General features: G+C 39.0%; 1 protein-coding gene across 1 annotated transcript in view; it reads left to right on the top strand.

Annotated features, from left to right (window-relative positions):
• Nucleotides 1–18,356, top strand: part of LOC6535960 (insulin-like receptor) — a 44,581-nt gene that overhangs the window by 14,760 nt on the left and 11,465 nt on the right. Inside the window, exon 3 of the mRNA XM_002096540.4 lies at nucleotides 14,120–14,177. The gene's annotated coding sequence lies outside the window, so the exon portion shown is untranslated. The remainder of the gene's footprint in view (nucleotides 1–14,119; nucleotides 14,178–18,356) is intronic.

Here is an 18,356-nt window from a genome sequence, read left to right as displayed (position 1 = left end):
TCTGTGCTCTGGTCATTGATAAAGCCATAAGTGGCCTCCATTCATGCGAGTGCAGCTGAAAAGCTACAATGAACTCATTTGTGTGAAATGGAATGGAATAAACAAAAAATGAGAGAAATTGCATGATCACTCGAAAGTCCACCTAATTACTCACTTGTTTCAAATAAAAATGTTTTTAATTTTTTTATTAATGTATGTATTTCCACTTTATGTATACATACGGGGCATACTATCTTAGTTGGACATTAGGGTATAAAAATACTTTGTCGCAACCTTTAATTCATCTTTCGCGTAGGAGAAATATTTACGAGCTTGTGCATTTACTTTGGGGAAATCGATTAGAAATATTTACGAGCTTGTGCATTTACTTTGGGGAAATCGATTTGTTTTTGCTACTAGAATAAACAGTTTTATTTTCCTTTGACAATGTGAAAAATGTGGGAATCCCTTTTATTATCAGTTTAGTTCGCATTCTTCGCCTTTTGGGCTCGAGTTCTGTGTGGCAACTGATATTTTCCCAGGCTCCCGTGGGAGGACTTTAATGAGTTTAGGAGGGAACCAACAGTATCTCCTACGCGGTCTCCCACAACCATTCGCATTCGCACTGTTGCCGTCTGCTTTTTTTTTCGCTCTTCCATGGGCCTTGGTTTGTTTTGTTTTGGGTCTTTAATGGCCAACTGGTTGCGGTGAGCACGTGTTGGCTGTCAGTCATCCATCCAGCCAGCCAACCAGCCAGCCATCCAGCCAGTCAGTCACCCAGACGTTGATTGAGATAGCAGACTGGATCTGTGAGGAGAACAAGGGTAAGGGTCCATGAGGGGCGTCTCAGGGTCTCAGGGTCTCTGAATCTCGGTGTCTCAGAGTCTCAGAGTACCGGGGGCTCTTCTTTTTTGGGGGCGTTCCCCTCGCTTTGTACCACTCGCCACAGACGCGCACATTCTGTCAGTTGCTCAATTAGACGCACTTCCGCTTTCCCACTCGCATTAGTTCTATATTTATTTCCGTTTTGTGCGTGTGATTGATGGCCGACTGCTGGGCAATGATGTAATCAGAAATCAGAAATTAAAGCGGAAATGAATACGTAAACGAGAAGAAATGTGGCTTACGTAAATAATGTCGCGAATAAGATTGGGGCAATAAAAACTCAAAAGAACAAGAGTACTGCTCTCTCAAATTCTCTCCCCCATTTGATCGCCTAGTTCGAGCTTGTAAGCAAAAACACAAGACCGAATTTCCCGTTATGCATTGGCTTTTTTTCCGCTTTGTTTCGTTGGTAAACGAAATAAAATTAATACGTTTTTGTTAATTTTTGCGTATATAATTTCGTTTATTCGTTACGGTGCCCAAATTATAGTTTTTCCAAGCCTAAATGTTTTCAAAATGAAAAGTGAATTTTTTTTTTTTTTTGAGATTTGGTAATTTGTTTTGTGTACTCACAAGTTACAGTGAGTTAACATGCCGTACCGTTTTCACTTCTCCCGGAGGCACTTTCCCTAACCCGGCCCTTCCAGAATTTTCTCCTTTTCCCCGACTTGGTTTTAGATGTATCCAATAAACTAGTAGAAACAGCTGCAGCCGCAGACGACAATCGCAATGCGAAGGGTGTAAAGTGGCGCTGCCACATTCCAATGTCTGTAGCTGTTTCTCTTTCTTTTTGTTGTCAAGAATGTTGGAGATGAAGAGGAAAACGAAGATGAAGTCGATGAAGCAGCCGCAGCAGCAGCAGCAGCAGCAGCATTAATCGTGGCATCATCTCATCGACACTCTCCATGTTAAAATCACGTTTTATGTTATGTGAACGGCGCGTGAATCAGTTAAAGTCCAGAGTTCGAATCGCAAGGAAGAAAGAGACGGCCGGAAGGCAAACGAAAAAGACGGACATAGTCGCAGTCTGCGAATGCGATCGAGCTAAAAATGCAGACTTAATTCGCCGAGAGTGAGAATTTCCTCGATTTGTCCCGGAATGTAAGCTTTCGTTTCCAGACCTAACCCCATTTGCTTTAAACTTAAGTATTTTCATTGCATTGTCATCTGTTTTTGTATGTATCGTATTTTTATTTATGTTATTTATTACTATTTGGCTTAAACGTAAATTAATAAACCAGTTTTTTATGTTTTTGGTTTGTAATCATTTAAGTTATTTTCCAAGTCATTGTTAGATTTTCTCATTTTGTTTCACATTTAATTAAATGTCAAACGACAATAAAATGTGTCTAGGTTTTCATTGAAACATATTCATAAGGCAGGGTGCTGCTTTTATTACATCATAAAGTACTAATTTTTGACGTAAACCTATCTTCCTTAAATACAAGGACAAATAACCGATAGAAAAATTAAAATTGTACAATAAACCCAGCAAACGTTTAATAGTTTGTACTTGAGGTATAATGAAAAGATAAAGCCATAAATAAGCCTACTCATCTGTCATTTAATTTATTTTCATTTTTGTATAAGTAAACCGGCGGTAACCCCTTCAATGGCAATTTGGTTGCCGCCATTCGCTGTCCCCAACTCCCTTTCATTAAAACCAAGTTTAATGGCCATCAATTAATTTAGAACAAACGGACAAAGGCGAAAAAGAGATGGCACGAGTATCATACTTTATGTGTGTCATTAGGGTGCATTTTGAGTTATGCACCTAAAAATAAAAGAGCTCAGAAACACAGAAACCAAAAGACTAATGGGTATAAACCATTTCCGCATTCCACAGTGGAAAGTCAGCAAAACAAACCGAAAAAAAAAGAAAAACAGAGTCGGGCGCATGCGCAACGGTTCCTGAGACAAAGACGGATAGAGGAGTTCGAGAGTGAGTGAGAGAGATAGAGAGAATGAGAGAGAGTGAGGCACAGTGCCAGAGGGAGGGAGTGAGTGGAAAGGAAGGGAAAGACCTCGACCCACACTCGTGTGGCGCCCATAAAAACGTCATCGTTGCACATAAAACTCGACAGCAAACAATGCAGCTTGCCATTTGGCTGCCGCCGTAATAGTTTTTTAATTGCTCACAAAAGTCGTCAAAGTTCGTCTCCTCCACCCATATACATAAATGTATATTTACCTCAAGCATAACCCGTACAAGGTAAAGTCGGTTGCTCGTTGCTCGTTTGGGCCCATTAATCACTTGAAGAGCGAGGAGGCTGGGGAAAATAACGCCACCAGGTTAAAGCCAGAAAACCGTTAAGCGTATGCAACAAGATCGCCGCCGCCTGTCTACCTCTTGGAGATCTCTTAGCATATGCGCATATCATCCAAGTCGCCTGCTTTTTATACATACGAGTGCTTGTGTAGAGGAAGCGAAGAAACGATCTTGTTATTGACATTGACGATGTCATTGGGAGGCTGTGGGCGGGAGTGACAGCGGGGAGGGAAAAGCAGTAAAAAGTATCGAGTATAGTGATACCCTACCCTACTGTACCGATCTTTACTTGGATAACTATATGGGTGTTTAAAAGACCATTAACGAAAGAAAAGCAGATGTACATACATACATATAATATAACTTTGACACATATAATAGATATCTATTTAAATTGCAAAACCACAGTACCCTCTAAAAGAGCAAACAGAAGAAACGTGTTTTTCCCCTCGTCCTCCCCATATTTCTATCGTTTACTCCTCTGGGCGCAAAAAAGTGACCCTGCCTAATTTTTAGTCTGACCTTTTAACTTTACCGCAAGGCCATTTCGCCACGTTTGCCAGTTGATTTGTTTTACTGAAAGCGATCAAGATACGCAAGGTGGAGTCGTTTTCTTAAAGTTTTATTTGCTTAAAACTTTTTCTACGTACCGACTTTTACTCCAAGCTCGGTTGCGATCTTTATTTTATAGTAGTATAGTGGTATGCATAGTAACTGCAGTGGATGTATTGTTTGGAGATCGCCGGCGACATTATACGATAATGGGCGACACATGCGCATAATGACCCGGCTGCCGCTGTAGTTGCTATTTTATTTTTTCCTGTCCGTCAGACAAAAAGGGGTAAATTGAAACAGCGGGAGGGGGAGGGCGTTTGCGCCTGGGAGTTTAGATCGGAATGTTGTTTATTGCATTTTCAGCTAAGTGTCGCTGAGACGTTGTCGTCGCCCATTGGAAACATTGGAAACAGACTCAGACACACAGATACTATGCATAATGACTGTGATTTTGTTCCACATGCTAGTATGTGTTTGGTTTGGTATTGGCATTTGGAAAGTTAGCTGCTCTCTCGGCTGGCCGCTTTTTATAGCCCGCAATCTGCAGCCAGCTTTGTGTCATTGTGCCCATTTCTGCATTTGACATTGCAGCTTTTTGCATTTTCATGCATCCGGGATGCAGTGATGATGATGATGTGATAGCGATTATCATGGCCATTACACACTATATATGCAATAATGATGATGTCGGGCTTGGGCTCCCTAGGTGCGCACACGCTGGAATCTAATGGGCCGGCATGTTGGTAAAGTAGTTTTATATATATATGTATATATATTATAATATAATACATATGTATATATATTATATTATATATATATGTTGGACCCCACAAATTTGTTCCTACCATCTTAGACTTTCTGTTCTTTTAAATGGTACTTACTACCTTTTTACTTTAACGCCTCATTGTCATGCAATCTAATAAGTTATTTATATAAAACCACCAATATTTATGTAGATGTTATTGTTTTAAAAATAAGCATTTGACCAAGCATTAAGCCACTTTGCAACACATGAGTCTTGAGTCTGGCAGCTTTCGTTGCCAATCAAGCGACATTTGCCAAATGTGCAGACACAAAGAGACGTAGCACAAATGGTCCCATGACCGAAAATACCAAAATACACTCTCACACCGCAATTCATTGGGTCCGCACAGTACATATGGATGTAAGAATGTATATAAAATGCAATTACAATTACAAATTGAAATGCACAACAGATGACGCCGTCGTAGCGACGGGGTCGTCTCAAGATGTTGTACATATAGAATAAATTGTTTTCTTCTTTTTTTTTTTGCTGGGGACCTCATCTGACGAAATTCAGCGCGGCATCGGTGGGGCAGGTAGAGCTGGGGGTGTTGCATCCCACTGATGACGACGACCCACGAGCCTCGCAAGAATATAACAAAGCTATTGGGATTCTGCCTCATTGTCTCGTCGTTGACGACGCTGCTGTTGTCCAACTATTATGCCACTTACACGGTTTTCAAGGGGTATCAAAAACATTCCGAAAATAATTAAGAAAAAGGAAAGGTAAACAGAAAAACTTTCGCTGATCAAAAATAGTTTTCAAACAGATCTCCACTGACTTTAGTAAGACATTTGACTGTTAATCATTCACTTCTGGTAGGGAAACCTGATTTATTAGGTTTGCCGGTTAATATTTTTAATTGGGATTTAATTTATTAAAATGGCAGCACATAAATGGTCTTCTTTAAAAATTCTCATTCCTGTATTTTCCGAGTTAATAAAACCTTAGTTATAAAACATTGGCGTGTACCTATGTGAAAATATGTTAAATTATGCAGTATAAGGAAATTATAACATTAATAAAGCCAGGGGTGTAATTGCTTTTATAAGAAGGTGGTCAAGGGATGATGATCTTCATTTGACGATCCTTGCTTTGGTAAAACCTTATTAGTTTCGCTTGTCTGTCCGATTCTTGAAAAAAAGTTGCCTTACGGCGCCCAAATTGGGATGCAACTATTATATGACCTTCTTATTCCAGTAGATTATAAACTTATTAACTTATAACCTACCGTATAACGATGCTTGGAACAGTTTTTGTAATCTTATTCGTGGAGAAGTTGATGGTCCCGACTTGGTAAGTCGGCTAAAGTACTCTGTTTCAAGTACACTCGCTAGAAATTGCACACAATGTTGTTTTAATATCTCATATGAGAAAGATTGAACTGACGAATGGTATGTAAATACATACAGTTAAAAGACAGTGAAGAAATTATTTTGTAAAATATAATGTGGTCATATTGTGAGAGTATTTGGGATTTGCGCTGACTTCCTCTTCTTATTTCATGTTGTTTTTCGTTTCGCTTTAAACGAAGCGCTAATTTTTTCGCTATACGACGGCGTTTAAGTGGGCGTCCAACCGCCCACTTTTCTCTCTGTCTTCCGGCAATCCGAGCCCCTTCGTGAAACTTTCTGTCTCGGTGGCGCAGGAAAATGTTTTTAATTACAATCATTAGAATGAAATTGATCGTGAACTGAAACACGAAAATTAAATTAGGAAAATGCGGACGTGCAGAGACCACAAACTGCACCTTTAGAGCACGTCCAACCCTACGAATTCTCCCCACTATTATTTCAGGGGTCCCCATTGGGGGGACGTTGCGTCGGTTGTCTCGTGTTATTTATTTGATTCAAATGCATTTTGCTATTTTTAATTTTTTCCTTTAATTTCACACCCCCGGCAGATGCATGCTAAAAACAAAGTCCTTGGGGGAGCTGACTATTAAAGAGAAAGCTTCGAGAGTTCATTTGGTGAAGGGGAGGAAACCCGTGAAGAGCACGGCAAAGGTGAAAGGACTTTAAAGTCATTGCAGAAGAAAGTAAATGTGAGGCAGCAAATTTATGTTGTTTCCAACTTTGTAGGTTGTTCTCCATTTGGAATTCCTAATTGCTTTCACGTCACTCAGTGCCGATTCAATATAATGAAATCTCTCTGAAACCTCTGACTAATAAGATTCATGAGGAATTTCGGTTTGAAAACCGCTTTAGACCGTCATCGATTGATCACAGATTGGCCAGGATGACATCGGTTTCTACTGACGGTTTTCCCAAATAAAACAAATTAATGATTATGTTATGGAGCAAGCTTTAATACGTATCTTTTTAAATTTAAATACTCAAAGAACAAATAAGTAAAATGTTTGATTCTTAATCGCAATGATTTTTTTCTGTATATTGTTCCCTAGTAATTTAATTATGGGTTGTTTTTAGTGAACTACATCTGCGAGCCCCTATGCATAATAATATTTAACCCGCTTCTTTTTATGACGCGGAAATGCCATATAGACCATAGGCCTTGTCAAAATGTTGATCATGAACTTTTTGTTTTCTTTGCATAAACAAGTTTGGGCTGTGTAAAAGCCCATTTACATTTATTTATTTGGGTGTGAGGGAAGGGGGAGCAGACAACCCTTGTCGGACCCCGAGGGCAACCCCTTGGCAACAGACCGATCCATTCCGTCCCATCCCAAATCTAACCCGTCTACACGGATCTTGTGATCTGTCACAACGACGAAAAAGACGAAGAGCCTGAGACGAAACTGTGTGTTGTTTACGTTTTATGTAGATTTATTTTTGCCTTGCAACTTAAACGCACAGACATTTAAATTTAGCCGCGGCGATCATCTAATGGCCCCGTCCGCACACAAAAGCTGCCCATCCCGCTCGCACCTGCGCCCGGCGGTACCGGTCTGGGCAATCTGATGCTGATGCTGATGCTGGTCCGCTGTTTCACGGCGTGGTGTGATGGGCTGGTGTCGGATCGTCTGCCCTGCACTTTTCACACTCGAAAAAACTCGCTGCTAATCGTCTGAAATTATTTAGTTACCCAAAAACGAAACTGTTTGGCTTTTTTGGTTCGAACTTAAAAATAAACATGGTTGGTGCTGGCTTTTATAATTGGATAAAAATGTTACTTTCATTAGTGCGAGATACTTATCTGTATCTACAATTAGTTAGATCCTGAATCGGACAGAAATTAATAAATGTGTTGCTTTAGACATTTTATGGATGTGTTTTAAGAATTTACAAACACATGGAACTGCCTACTGCCTTGTCCGTCCGTCTGACATCTCCGTCCCTATCTCCTCCGATGTTCGTCTCTGTCTGAGTGTCACCCGACTGTCTCGCCAAAATGTCATCGCTGCACTCGACGTGGCACTATTTCCGTTGCAATGTTGTGCCCGACGCTTGATGTGGCATAAAAAGTGTGATTGATGAAAATCTGGTGACCCAGCTGTCGCCAGCACTTGCTTTCCCCGTGCAGATCCTCTAATTTTATTTCTATGAGCAAGGACGAGAGGTGTTGGGTGACATCCCCAGTGAACACTGGGGATGAACACATCGCGCATCAGCTTACCACACGTCAGTCCAGTAGGCTCCCTCTCGCTCTAATCTGATTTGTGGGATCAAACAACTGTAAACCCGGGCTTTGTGTACGCTCTTTCTCCGTCCTTTCTCCACCTCCTGTTTTCATCGCAGTTTCTCCGGATTGTTCGGCTTCTTTTTGTGGTTGGCTTAAAAATGCGTGCGTGGTATTTTGTGCGTGCTCTTTGTCGCATTGAGCTACTTTGCGGATTTGCCTTTGTTATCGATAGGTCCCGTGCAACCCTTAGGGTGTTTCAAAAATTAGGGTATACATTAAAAATATTTGAAAACAACATACATTTGTTTTTAAATCTTAAAATTCAGAGACCTAAATTCTTTTATTTTTTTTTGTAAAAAGGTAAAGTCATCGTATAAAAAACCATGATATTTGAGTTTAAGGCATGCAAATTCATCAAGAGGTTTTGTTGATAATACAAAAGGAATATTGTTTTTGGTTGTGTATAACGATTTTCTTGTTATTGTCTTTATTGCTGATTATTTTTGTGTTTTTACATTAACCAGATACTTCTAACCGCATTGTTTTTTTTTATTGCATCTCTCTAGTTTGTTTTGTATGCTATTTTTTACTACGACTATTGCGCCTCGTTGCCTTTTCTGATTAGTTTATTAGTTTATTTAGTTTAATTCCGTCACTGATACCGGAGTTTGTGTAGTAGTTGCTTGTGCTATTACATATTGCAAAATTGAAACCGTCTTCGGTGTTGTTTTTTGTAAACCCCCTACCTAATTGTTGTCTAATGTATTTCTATTTCTACGCCTATATCCTCAGCTTGAAAAACAAATTACCATAAGTGTCGTTAATTGTAATAGAAATATTGCTGTAACATCAAAAAGGAATAGCGTCCGTAAAATGAATAGATTACTCCGCAGTAGCTGAGCTCAGTAATAAGCTGAGCACAAAGTAATCAATGCTCATCTTTCCCGAGAGAAAGAAAATAAATGAATTCTTCTCTCTCGTCTACCGGAATCTCAAAAGAGTTCGGCTCGAAAGAAATCTCGCGATAATCTTGCGCACAGTATTTGTATATTTAATATAAATCTTAGAAAACTGCAAAATTTAATTTATTATAGAGTTCCTAGAAAGCTTGACAAACAATTGGATAGTCATAAATATTAAACATTTGACACAGTTTCTGAGAACCGAGCTTCAAACAACACACTTACACGTCTTCTGGGAAGTATAGTTTCTTGTAAATGTGAAATGTTGTGTATTATTATCAAATAGTGTATGACGCAATCAATATTGTTTTTTCTGTCACATGCTGCCAGTATGAAACTTCTGTATTTAAATGTAAAGAAATATAATTATTTTCTAGAGCTCTCCAAAATTGACTGTAAAACGTATTCGTCATTGGTCAAATTTGTACTTGTATAAGAAAAATATTTGTTGTTGATTTGTTTTGGTACTTAAAAACATACATATTTATTTTGTAAAATATTTTTCTGTATTTGTTTTCCTTTGGCCTTGCTAAAAAGTTAAGCTGCGTCTGTCTGTCTGTCTGCCCGTATCGTCGCGAATCTAGGTGTTTTTGTTGCTAATCTGGTTATTTACTGTACTTTAGTAGTTTCTCTTGTGTATCTGGGCCTTGTTGTTTCTGCTCGGAACTGAACTGGGGCTTTGAGAATCGAGATTTTAGCTTCGAGAGACTGAGAGTGGATGGAAATGGAAACTACTGGCACTGTTTGGGCAAGTATTTCGAAACCGCTCTCGTTTCATTGTTGTTTGTATTATTATTACTCGTTTTGCTGTTGTTATTAGGCAGAAGCAAGGAATAAAGGAGAGGAGAAGTTGAAGAAGGAGAAAAAACAATATTGTGTCTTGTTTATTGCTTTATTTGCGGCGTTTTGCTCTTGATTAGGTTCTTTTGTGCCTCGCACTTTGCTTATGTAGTTCTCCCCATTCTGCTTCAGTGGTTGTTGTTGTTGTTGTTGTTGTTGTTGTTGTTGTTGTTGTCGTTGTCGTAGTCGTTGTTTTTGCCGCTGGCGCTTTCGCTTGCATGTGTTTGTAAACGTAGCTACATATGTACGTACATATGTATATACATATATAAATATGTATATAATGTTTGTAGCATTGGCGCACGGGCATAAGGTAAATGTGAAATTTAACAATTTAAGCGGAACTTAATAGCTAAACAACCATTATAACTTGGTGGCCTTTTGTTGCTGTCTCTTGGCAATTTTTCAGAGGCTTGTAAAAACATATTGCGTTCTATTTTGTGCTCTGGAGGTCTGCTGCGTTTTCCCCTTCCAGCCCGTTGTAATAAAGTTGACCTTCAGTAATGGGGATAATTACGTGCGAGCAATTACTAGTTATAATCCATAAAAAATAAAATTAGTAAGATTATGCAAGTTTATACTTAAAATGTATTGGTCGGTCGTTGTCGTTTCGGTGTTTCTCTTTGTTTTCCCCTCACTATTGTTTCGCCATGCACTTTTCCGCCTTTTCCGAGCTCAGGCAATTGCGTCGTGCAGCGCGCCTTTTTGGCGCCTTACACAGACAAAAGCGGACTCACACACACGCGCAGGCATTTCCGTTACGCTGTCCAAATCAAATCAAATTAATTCATTAAGCCAAATAAATGTTTAATAAATCATAACAAGAAAACAAAACAAAACAGAACCGAGAGCTGAGAACTGAGAACCAAGCGACTTGCTATATTGAGTAGAGGAGCGGAGAAAATTCGAGCGAAAATCAGTCTGGCGCCTATTTTATGAACGGTTCAATAGCAAATGTCAAATTTGACAGGCGGCGAGCAGAAAAGCACCAGCAAGCGAGAAAGGAAACAGATGAGGGGGCGCACGAGCGAGAATCCAACTGATAACATGTTAGAACCAAAATTTTGAGGAAGGGAGGGGGAAAGGCGGTGGAAACCTTTTTTGGACGACCATAGCTTGTTATTAATTAGCTTGACTCTGTGACTGGCCCGTCAAAGTTGTGATTCAGCTCAAAAGATACAGCGCACAGCCGACAGATGGGAATAGATGAATGGGCTGCCAAAACGGAGGGGGTTTCGTGGGTTGTATTGTGGTGTTCCCATTTCCCAAAAGGGGAATATTCATTCAACAAAAATGGGGAACATTTGTGGAGTGAGCGCAGGGCGATAAGGCGGTTGATAAGGTAAGCAAATATAGAACTTATTTACCCGCCGTCAGTAGGTAAATACGGCAAAACCTCTCTTGCCTGAACGTATATCTAATAGTTTACTTCTAAAATGTACTGTATGCATTAAAAGGACCAATAAATAGAATGGACGATTTTAAAGCAAATAAAAGGTGCATGAATTATTTGTAGTGGTATTTGTGTAATTAGAAAAGCGAGCATATCTTGGGAAATCAGTGGGATTTCATTTAAAAAAATTCACGCTAGCCAAGCTGTACTGTCGGTAATTGTGGCAACTTCAATTTCTGGTGGTATTCGTGGGGGAAATCGGGGTCCCTGGGTGTGAATGAAATCGAATCCAATAAGTACGCGGACAAATTTACTCTACTCACGCCCGTTATTCCTACGTGCGTGTGTATGAAATTCATTGATAACTTGAAAATGCCAAATCAAACAACTCACACACACAATCGCACTGCTACAAGCACACTGGGAAATATCTTGTGCAATGCATTCCAACAAAAACAATTGGGCAATGGGGGGAGCGGAACGTATCATAAATAATAAAAGTGAGAAAATAAAGCGTTAGCCAACCCACAAACAAATAAGAAGAGCAAGAAAGGATCGGTAGGGGAAAATCCCCTGTCGAGATTAGGGAGGAAAGCTTATCAAATCGGAATTTATATGAAATGTTATTTCTGTTATTGCCGCTGACAATTATTATTGTTTACTCACTTGCATACCACACACGCACACCTCGCTCTCTACTCACTCACTCACTCATACACTCCCGCGAATTACGGGCGTCCGTCCGGTCACTTGAAAATGTAATTTCACACGGAGAGAAAAAAGGCGCGCGCTTAATACTTCATTCACTTGATTCACGCTGCTTGCCTTTGTTGTCGTTGCTGTGGTTGCTGTTGTTGCTTGTGCTGTTTACGCCACTGCATTCATTCACACACACGTTGGAGAGGGAGAGAGAGGCCATCAGATTGGGCGAGCAAGCAGTGCAAGTACCATGGGATCGCCTGTTGTTGCTTTTCATGCCTTTCATTCAATAAATACGCGGCACTTACCATACACACACGTAATAGTAGTAAAAGTACTTTAAATTTTGTCTTATTTAATACCAATGTCTTAAAAAACATTCAATATGTGTATTTGTATTTGTATACAAACCTGTGAATTAAAATTATAGTTTTAAATGTACATACATATAACATATTTTATTTTATAGTATAACAAAAAAATGGTTATTATTCTTTGGACAGTTGCTGTTGAAACGTATTCCGCTGTGCATTTAACACTGTGATAAACAAAAAAAACCACAAAAATGTTTTATAAGCTCCAGCGGGTTTTAACTTGCCACAACCGCAAACTCAATAATAAGAACAAAAACCAGACTGAAAAGGATCTTATCTGACCGGAACTGGCCAGCTCAAGGTCTTTAAGAACTGACTCTCAATCCACAAGTTTAGATACTATAATTCATAAAATCATTATTGGTAATGCGATTGCATTTCCCAACCGCATAAATAAGATTAATGAAAGGCGAGACACGTTTCACACGATTCAATTGAAAGGCAAAACTTGTTTTACTATTCGATAATGTGAAATGTGAAATTTTAATCATTGCTGATAACTTACGAGTAAATTTAGATTGTAATGAACCTTACAAAAAAGGAAGGATGCGGGATCCAGTGAGACAAGTATTTATTTCTAAAATAAGTATGTTTATATTAATTTTATATAACTGTATTAACAATTTCTTTTTAAGTTGCTAACTAAAGAAATAATAAAAAGTAAAGAGCAATATAAGCCAGAGCAAACGCTTTATTCAAGTTTCAGACTTTCAGATACCCTATACCCAGCTAGCGGAAGTGCGTACGAAAAATTTGAAATATCAATTAAAATATAAAATTCAAATTAGAACTGTGGGCGTTATAATTTTCGACGGTTTCTGGGCGCTAGAGTGTCTTTTCGCAAATCGATAGAAATTTACAATTCAATCACGACAGAAATTAAATAAATACAAACCCGATTATTAGACAACATATCAAATATTATAAAACTGGAAGTGCTTTAAAAAATAATAATAATACGAAACATTAGTTCTTTTGGTTGTTCATATAAAAGTAAGCCTCGTTCTGATTCATCTTTAATTACGTAGCTATTTTAGATGCGATCATATCTTATAACATATATGAACTGTTGTTATGAACACTAAGAATGAACACTAATGAATTGTTTAGTATACATTGGAAACATGCTGGTTATGCAAAAAATAAGGTTTATATACCCGTTTTATTTTATTTGAAATATTTAACAGTTTTAGTTCTGTTCAAGTACTTTTGGATTTCGAAACAGGGACTCTCGTACTCGATCAATCACAACAGCTTAACTTGTTTGCATTGCCCTTTGCTAGCTGTGGTGGCTTTTCCAAGAATTCTGCGTAAGCTTTTCGTGCAAAAGAAGTGCCTAGATAAATAAATGCCAACTGGGAAGCAAACATAACAGGAAGTGCCATATAAATTGCTCATTCCGTGTAGTACTGCAGCAATATTTGCTGTGGGCCAACAGGAACTTGGATAGGTAATGAAAGGGATCGTCTGTAACATTTTGTCATGTATCCCTAGCTCTAAGTTACATATTGACTCAGATTGCAATAATGTTGCAAACAGCACTTGCAAAGCAAACAGTTCACCTGACTTGCTGGATCGGTGGGGGGCTTATAAGGGTAAATATATGTATATCAGTCAAGGCAGTCCTTTAAAGATTAAGATATGGGTGTGTTATAAATTATTTCTTCGATTATATCACTACTGTTCCGAACTAAATTTAGTGAACTATGTCCGTATATATGTATGTATGATTAGTAGTATTTTTAACTAACGTACCGTTTCCTTATCTATTTTCAGGTGTTCTTGGTGGAACGAATAGATAACAATCTCACTACAAAAGTGTTCAGCCTATGAGGTATGCATACGCATTTAAGTTATGCTTTTAAGTAATACATCGCTCTGGCTTACTGGAAATCTAATTTTAGCCGCTAATTTGTCTGTACGAACTTTGTTCGTATCATTAATTTTAGTGGAACAATTGCACTAGTAATGCCCGCTCTTATCTTGTTATTGTTATTGTGAAATTCAATGCCTGCCGATCGGCTGAATAATAATTCATTGAGTAAACACAGACAGCAAGCGGGTGTGTGCGGCACTTTACACTTGGCACTTGGCACTGGAGAATAGAGCCGGGAATGCAACTGTAAAAATAACACTGCGTCAAGGATCGCTCCTAATCATCGTCTTTGATATGACAATGACGTGTGAAAAGTAGTATTCCGAAGTATTCCGATAAAGACAAGCGAACGAAAGGGGCAGCCCGCAAAATGTGCAATAAACAATGTATTTTGATTCGAACGTGACGGCTTATTGTATTGTCAAAAGGCTGTGTGGTACTTTACCGGTCTGCCCATGTGATTGATGACCAAAGTCTGTTTGCTGGGCTCTATCTGCTAGTGAAAGTCACGAGATTTCGTAGCGGGGTAATGGAGGTCTTTTCTGGGATTTAGATTTCTTTCGATGGTCGTGTGAAATGTGCACTTTTGAATAAATCAGCATTAAGTCATATCCCTATAGTAGTGGTCAGTACAAAAAGAACGCCTTGAGTTTCCAAAACTATTCGCTACTGATGAAGCGAAATAATTTACCGAAATAGGGGTTTGTATCAATGGCAGCCGAAAGCAGTCGGCAATCATAGTTCTCTTTGCTGTCGTTATCTTTATCGCTGGCCATCTCCGATTGGCCGTTTCTGACTTGGCTCACGCACCGAGATCGGTATTTTTGGTCTTAATCAGCTGACGTGGTTGTTTTCGCCGAGACTTGTGACTTTAAGATTTCTGATTCGGCTCGCTCCCTCCAATAGTTTTTTTCGGCATGGTGTGCAAACCAACTATTTCGTACGCTTTGTAGACTGATGGATATAAATTATTATTAACTTTCGATTACCCGAAATATTTTGTCTTCTTTAGGCAAGATATATTTTTAGTAGATTGAATATATAAGTTAACTGAAAGCCATAGGAATTAAACTGCTTAAACCCCCATTTTTCATATGTGATCATTTTTATAGTTAATTACATTTGTCATTACATTCGTTAATTTTTTTGGGCTGATTTTTCGATTATAAATTGTTAGTCGGTTACGATTACTGGAACCTGCGGGTAAAAATGTATACATATGATGTGATTACCAACTACCCATACTTTCGGGGCGATAAAAGTCAGTCATCGCCAAAGCGTGTACGTCATGATCGTGGAATTTCCGTCTCGGCTCCGTCTTATTTTCCCCAAAACCATCTCGACAGCCACTAGTGTGCTTGGAATGCGAAATGCCAGAAAAATATAAAAGCCGTTTACTGTGTGTGCTCACTTATCGGGGCTTATTTTTTGTAGGGCGCACTGGCATTTCATTATTATTTTAACATTTTCGCAGGTGTCTCTTGTAATGGTTTCTTTTCGATCGGCTCCGATTCGATTGGGTTGGACGGATTTTGGGGCTAGGCCTCAAAGGTTAGTGTTTTTACTGTTGTATGGTTCGTTTCGTTACGTTTTTATGCTCGCTTTTCGAAGCGGATCTCCCCATTTTCGTTGCGTTCCTATTTCTTGGTATGTCGGCTTTCCTACATTTTTTGTGTGTTAATTAAAATTTTATTGGAATTTTTTTTGTGGTGCTTTTGTTTGTTTTCGAATTTTTTACGAGTTTATGAATGAACGTGCAAACAAACAAAAAGCGCGAGACATTTACCAGAGTTTCGAGGGCTTGGGTGGTTTTTCAGGGGTGTGAGACTGTTTCTGGTTGGCTTGGAACCAGTGTCGTTGAAATGCGCTCAATCAGCAGCAGAAGCATAAGTATCAACCGCAACGAAGGCATTCACTACGTAAAAAACACAGAAATACAGAAGAAAATCAATCGGTGACAAGCCAAGCAAGTCAATTGAAATCGAAGTCGTAAATAATTAAAATTAGTTGACTACAGTATTGGCCGTGTTTTTATGATCGCAATCAATGGGAACTCGTTTTTATGATTATAACTATTTTAAGTTCCAGAGTGGAATTGTTTTTTTTCTTTCTATAATATTTAGGAAAATGTTTGCATAATTTGAGTTTGCATCTGTAACTTGTATGAATAATACTATTTTGTTTTTAATTATTTTGGAGTTATTTTTAATAGAAAAGGCGAAAGTCTCTGTTAAAACGATATTTATCCGATTCAAACGATATCGGATTCGAGCTTTACTTCATTTTTATGTTCCTCCCCTCTTATTGTAATTATATATCTCTCTGTAATTTATACATCTACTCATTTCCATAATTAGAAGTGTTTTATAGCCTCATAGCAACCCTACCCGCATGTTTTCACCCTACGTTTTCCAGCTCCTGTAAAGCAGATCTAAAAACATTCTGATGAAAACCTTCGGAAAACTGGCATCGCCTGGTACAACTCCATATAGCGTGGAATCCCGAAGAGAGGCCTATTTTACTCGCTTTACGACGTTAGTTCCTTTGAAGTTAGCGGCCATTATTTCGAGACAATTGTTTGTCGTAGAAAGTCTGTAGATGGGGGAACTGCATACTAAGCCCAAACTGTATATAGAAATTACGCAGTCAGGCGTACGAAATACCCCAGAATAAGATTAAAAAATCCCAACTTGTTTGCGGAAACAAACAAGCCGCAGTTATTACAGAATGACTGAATGAGAGTTATATTTTTGCATACAGCTCCAGTATAAGTTATTCATGAAAAACACTCTTGTGTCATATTGGTTCCATTGAACACGTTAGTTGGATTGGAAGCCTGGATCAAATAGATCAAAAAACGTACAGTGCACTTTTCCTGCCCAGTGAGAAAGAATAAGATAACATTACGTGTCTGTTATTATACTTAGTTCGATTTCGCATGGGCACTACTTAGTATTCTCACCCAAAAAACAAAATTACTTATGAAATTACTAATTATTATTTCATCACAGCGGGCAAGATTGGCGACACCCACAATTGAATGTTTTAATTGGGCTTAGCTTCGTTCCACACATCTGGGGGCTGGGCAGGCGGCACTAACTATATCTATATGGATAATTGTGCCCCCCGTTAGTAGTCGCATTTAAATGTCATATTTGTTATTTGCAAAAGCTTGTGGCTCTCTTTCGCACCCGGCTAGAGGCTGTCTCTTTTTCACACTTGCCGGGAGGGGACAGAGTTATTTATCTCGCGTGAGGCGGCGGCGTCACGTTGCTTATCTGGAACTCGCACCTCGAACACACCGATACTCGCCACAATATGCTTTTCGCACTGAAAAGCGACCATGTCAAGCAAAACAACAGGCCCACATCAACGTACTGGGCGATTGTAGAAAGACAACGACTGGGAAATAAAAGTATTTAGGTGCTCGAAAGCTTCAGTCACCTTTGCTGGTGCTAAAACGATCGTTGGACAGCAGCAAATTGGTGGATCCCAACTCTGAGCATGAGTTGGCAGATCTGGAGATTAGGGGGCGCCACATGTGACCGGTATTGTAAGTCACGATGATGCACGGGTTCGATCTCGACGTCACAGAAGTTTCCAGAACATTAAATAGTTCTCCCGACATTCAAAGGAGACTATTATGAAGTAAAACAGAGTTAAACATGGTAAAGTTAAGGGATTTGAATAATTTGAAGCACTTTGCGTATCGCCAGTGTTAAATGCTCGCTTAAAAAACCTTTCCAAAATATTCAACAGAATATGCAAGATCGCTGGGGAATAAAAAAAAAGTCGTTGCTGTGACAAACTGACAAGATTGAGATATTATGAATGGGAGGCGGCGGCGGCACCTGATGATGACGGTGATCACCATCACCAGCGGCCAATCGATATAAAGTTGGAATTTCGGTCGGTCAAATCAGGTTTTCGATCGTTTATATCTCCCAGTGAGTCTGGCGTGATCTTCGCTTATCATAATGCTGCAATAATTTGATTGTTTTCCACTTTTTCGGTTGCCTTTGAAACTCGGGAAACAAAAAATCTTAAACCAAAAGTCGTTGGATTTGGAGCATACGACATAATTCAATAAGCTTGTTTTCTGTTTCTGGTCTCCTTCTTCAGATTCAGATTCTTTTT

This window comes from Drosophila yakuba, chromosome 3R (assembly GCF_016746365.2).
Source record: "Drosophila yakuba strain Tai18E2 chromosome 3R, Prin_Dyak_Tai18E2_2.1, whole genome shotgun sequence".
NCBI lineage: Eukaryota > Metazoa > Arthropoda > Insecta > Diptera > Drosophilidae > Drosophila > Drosophila yakuba.
The sequence above is the reverse complement of the archived record's forward strand: the minus strand, read 5'-3'. Positions and strand labels throughout refer to the sequence as shown.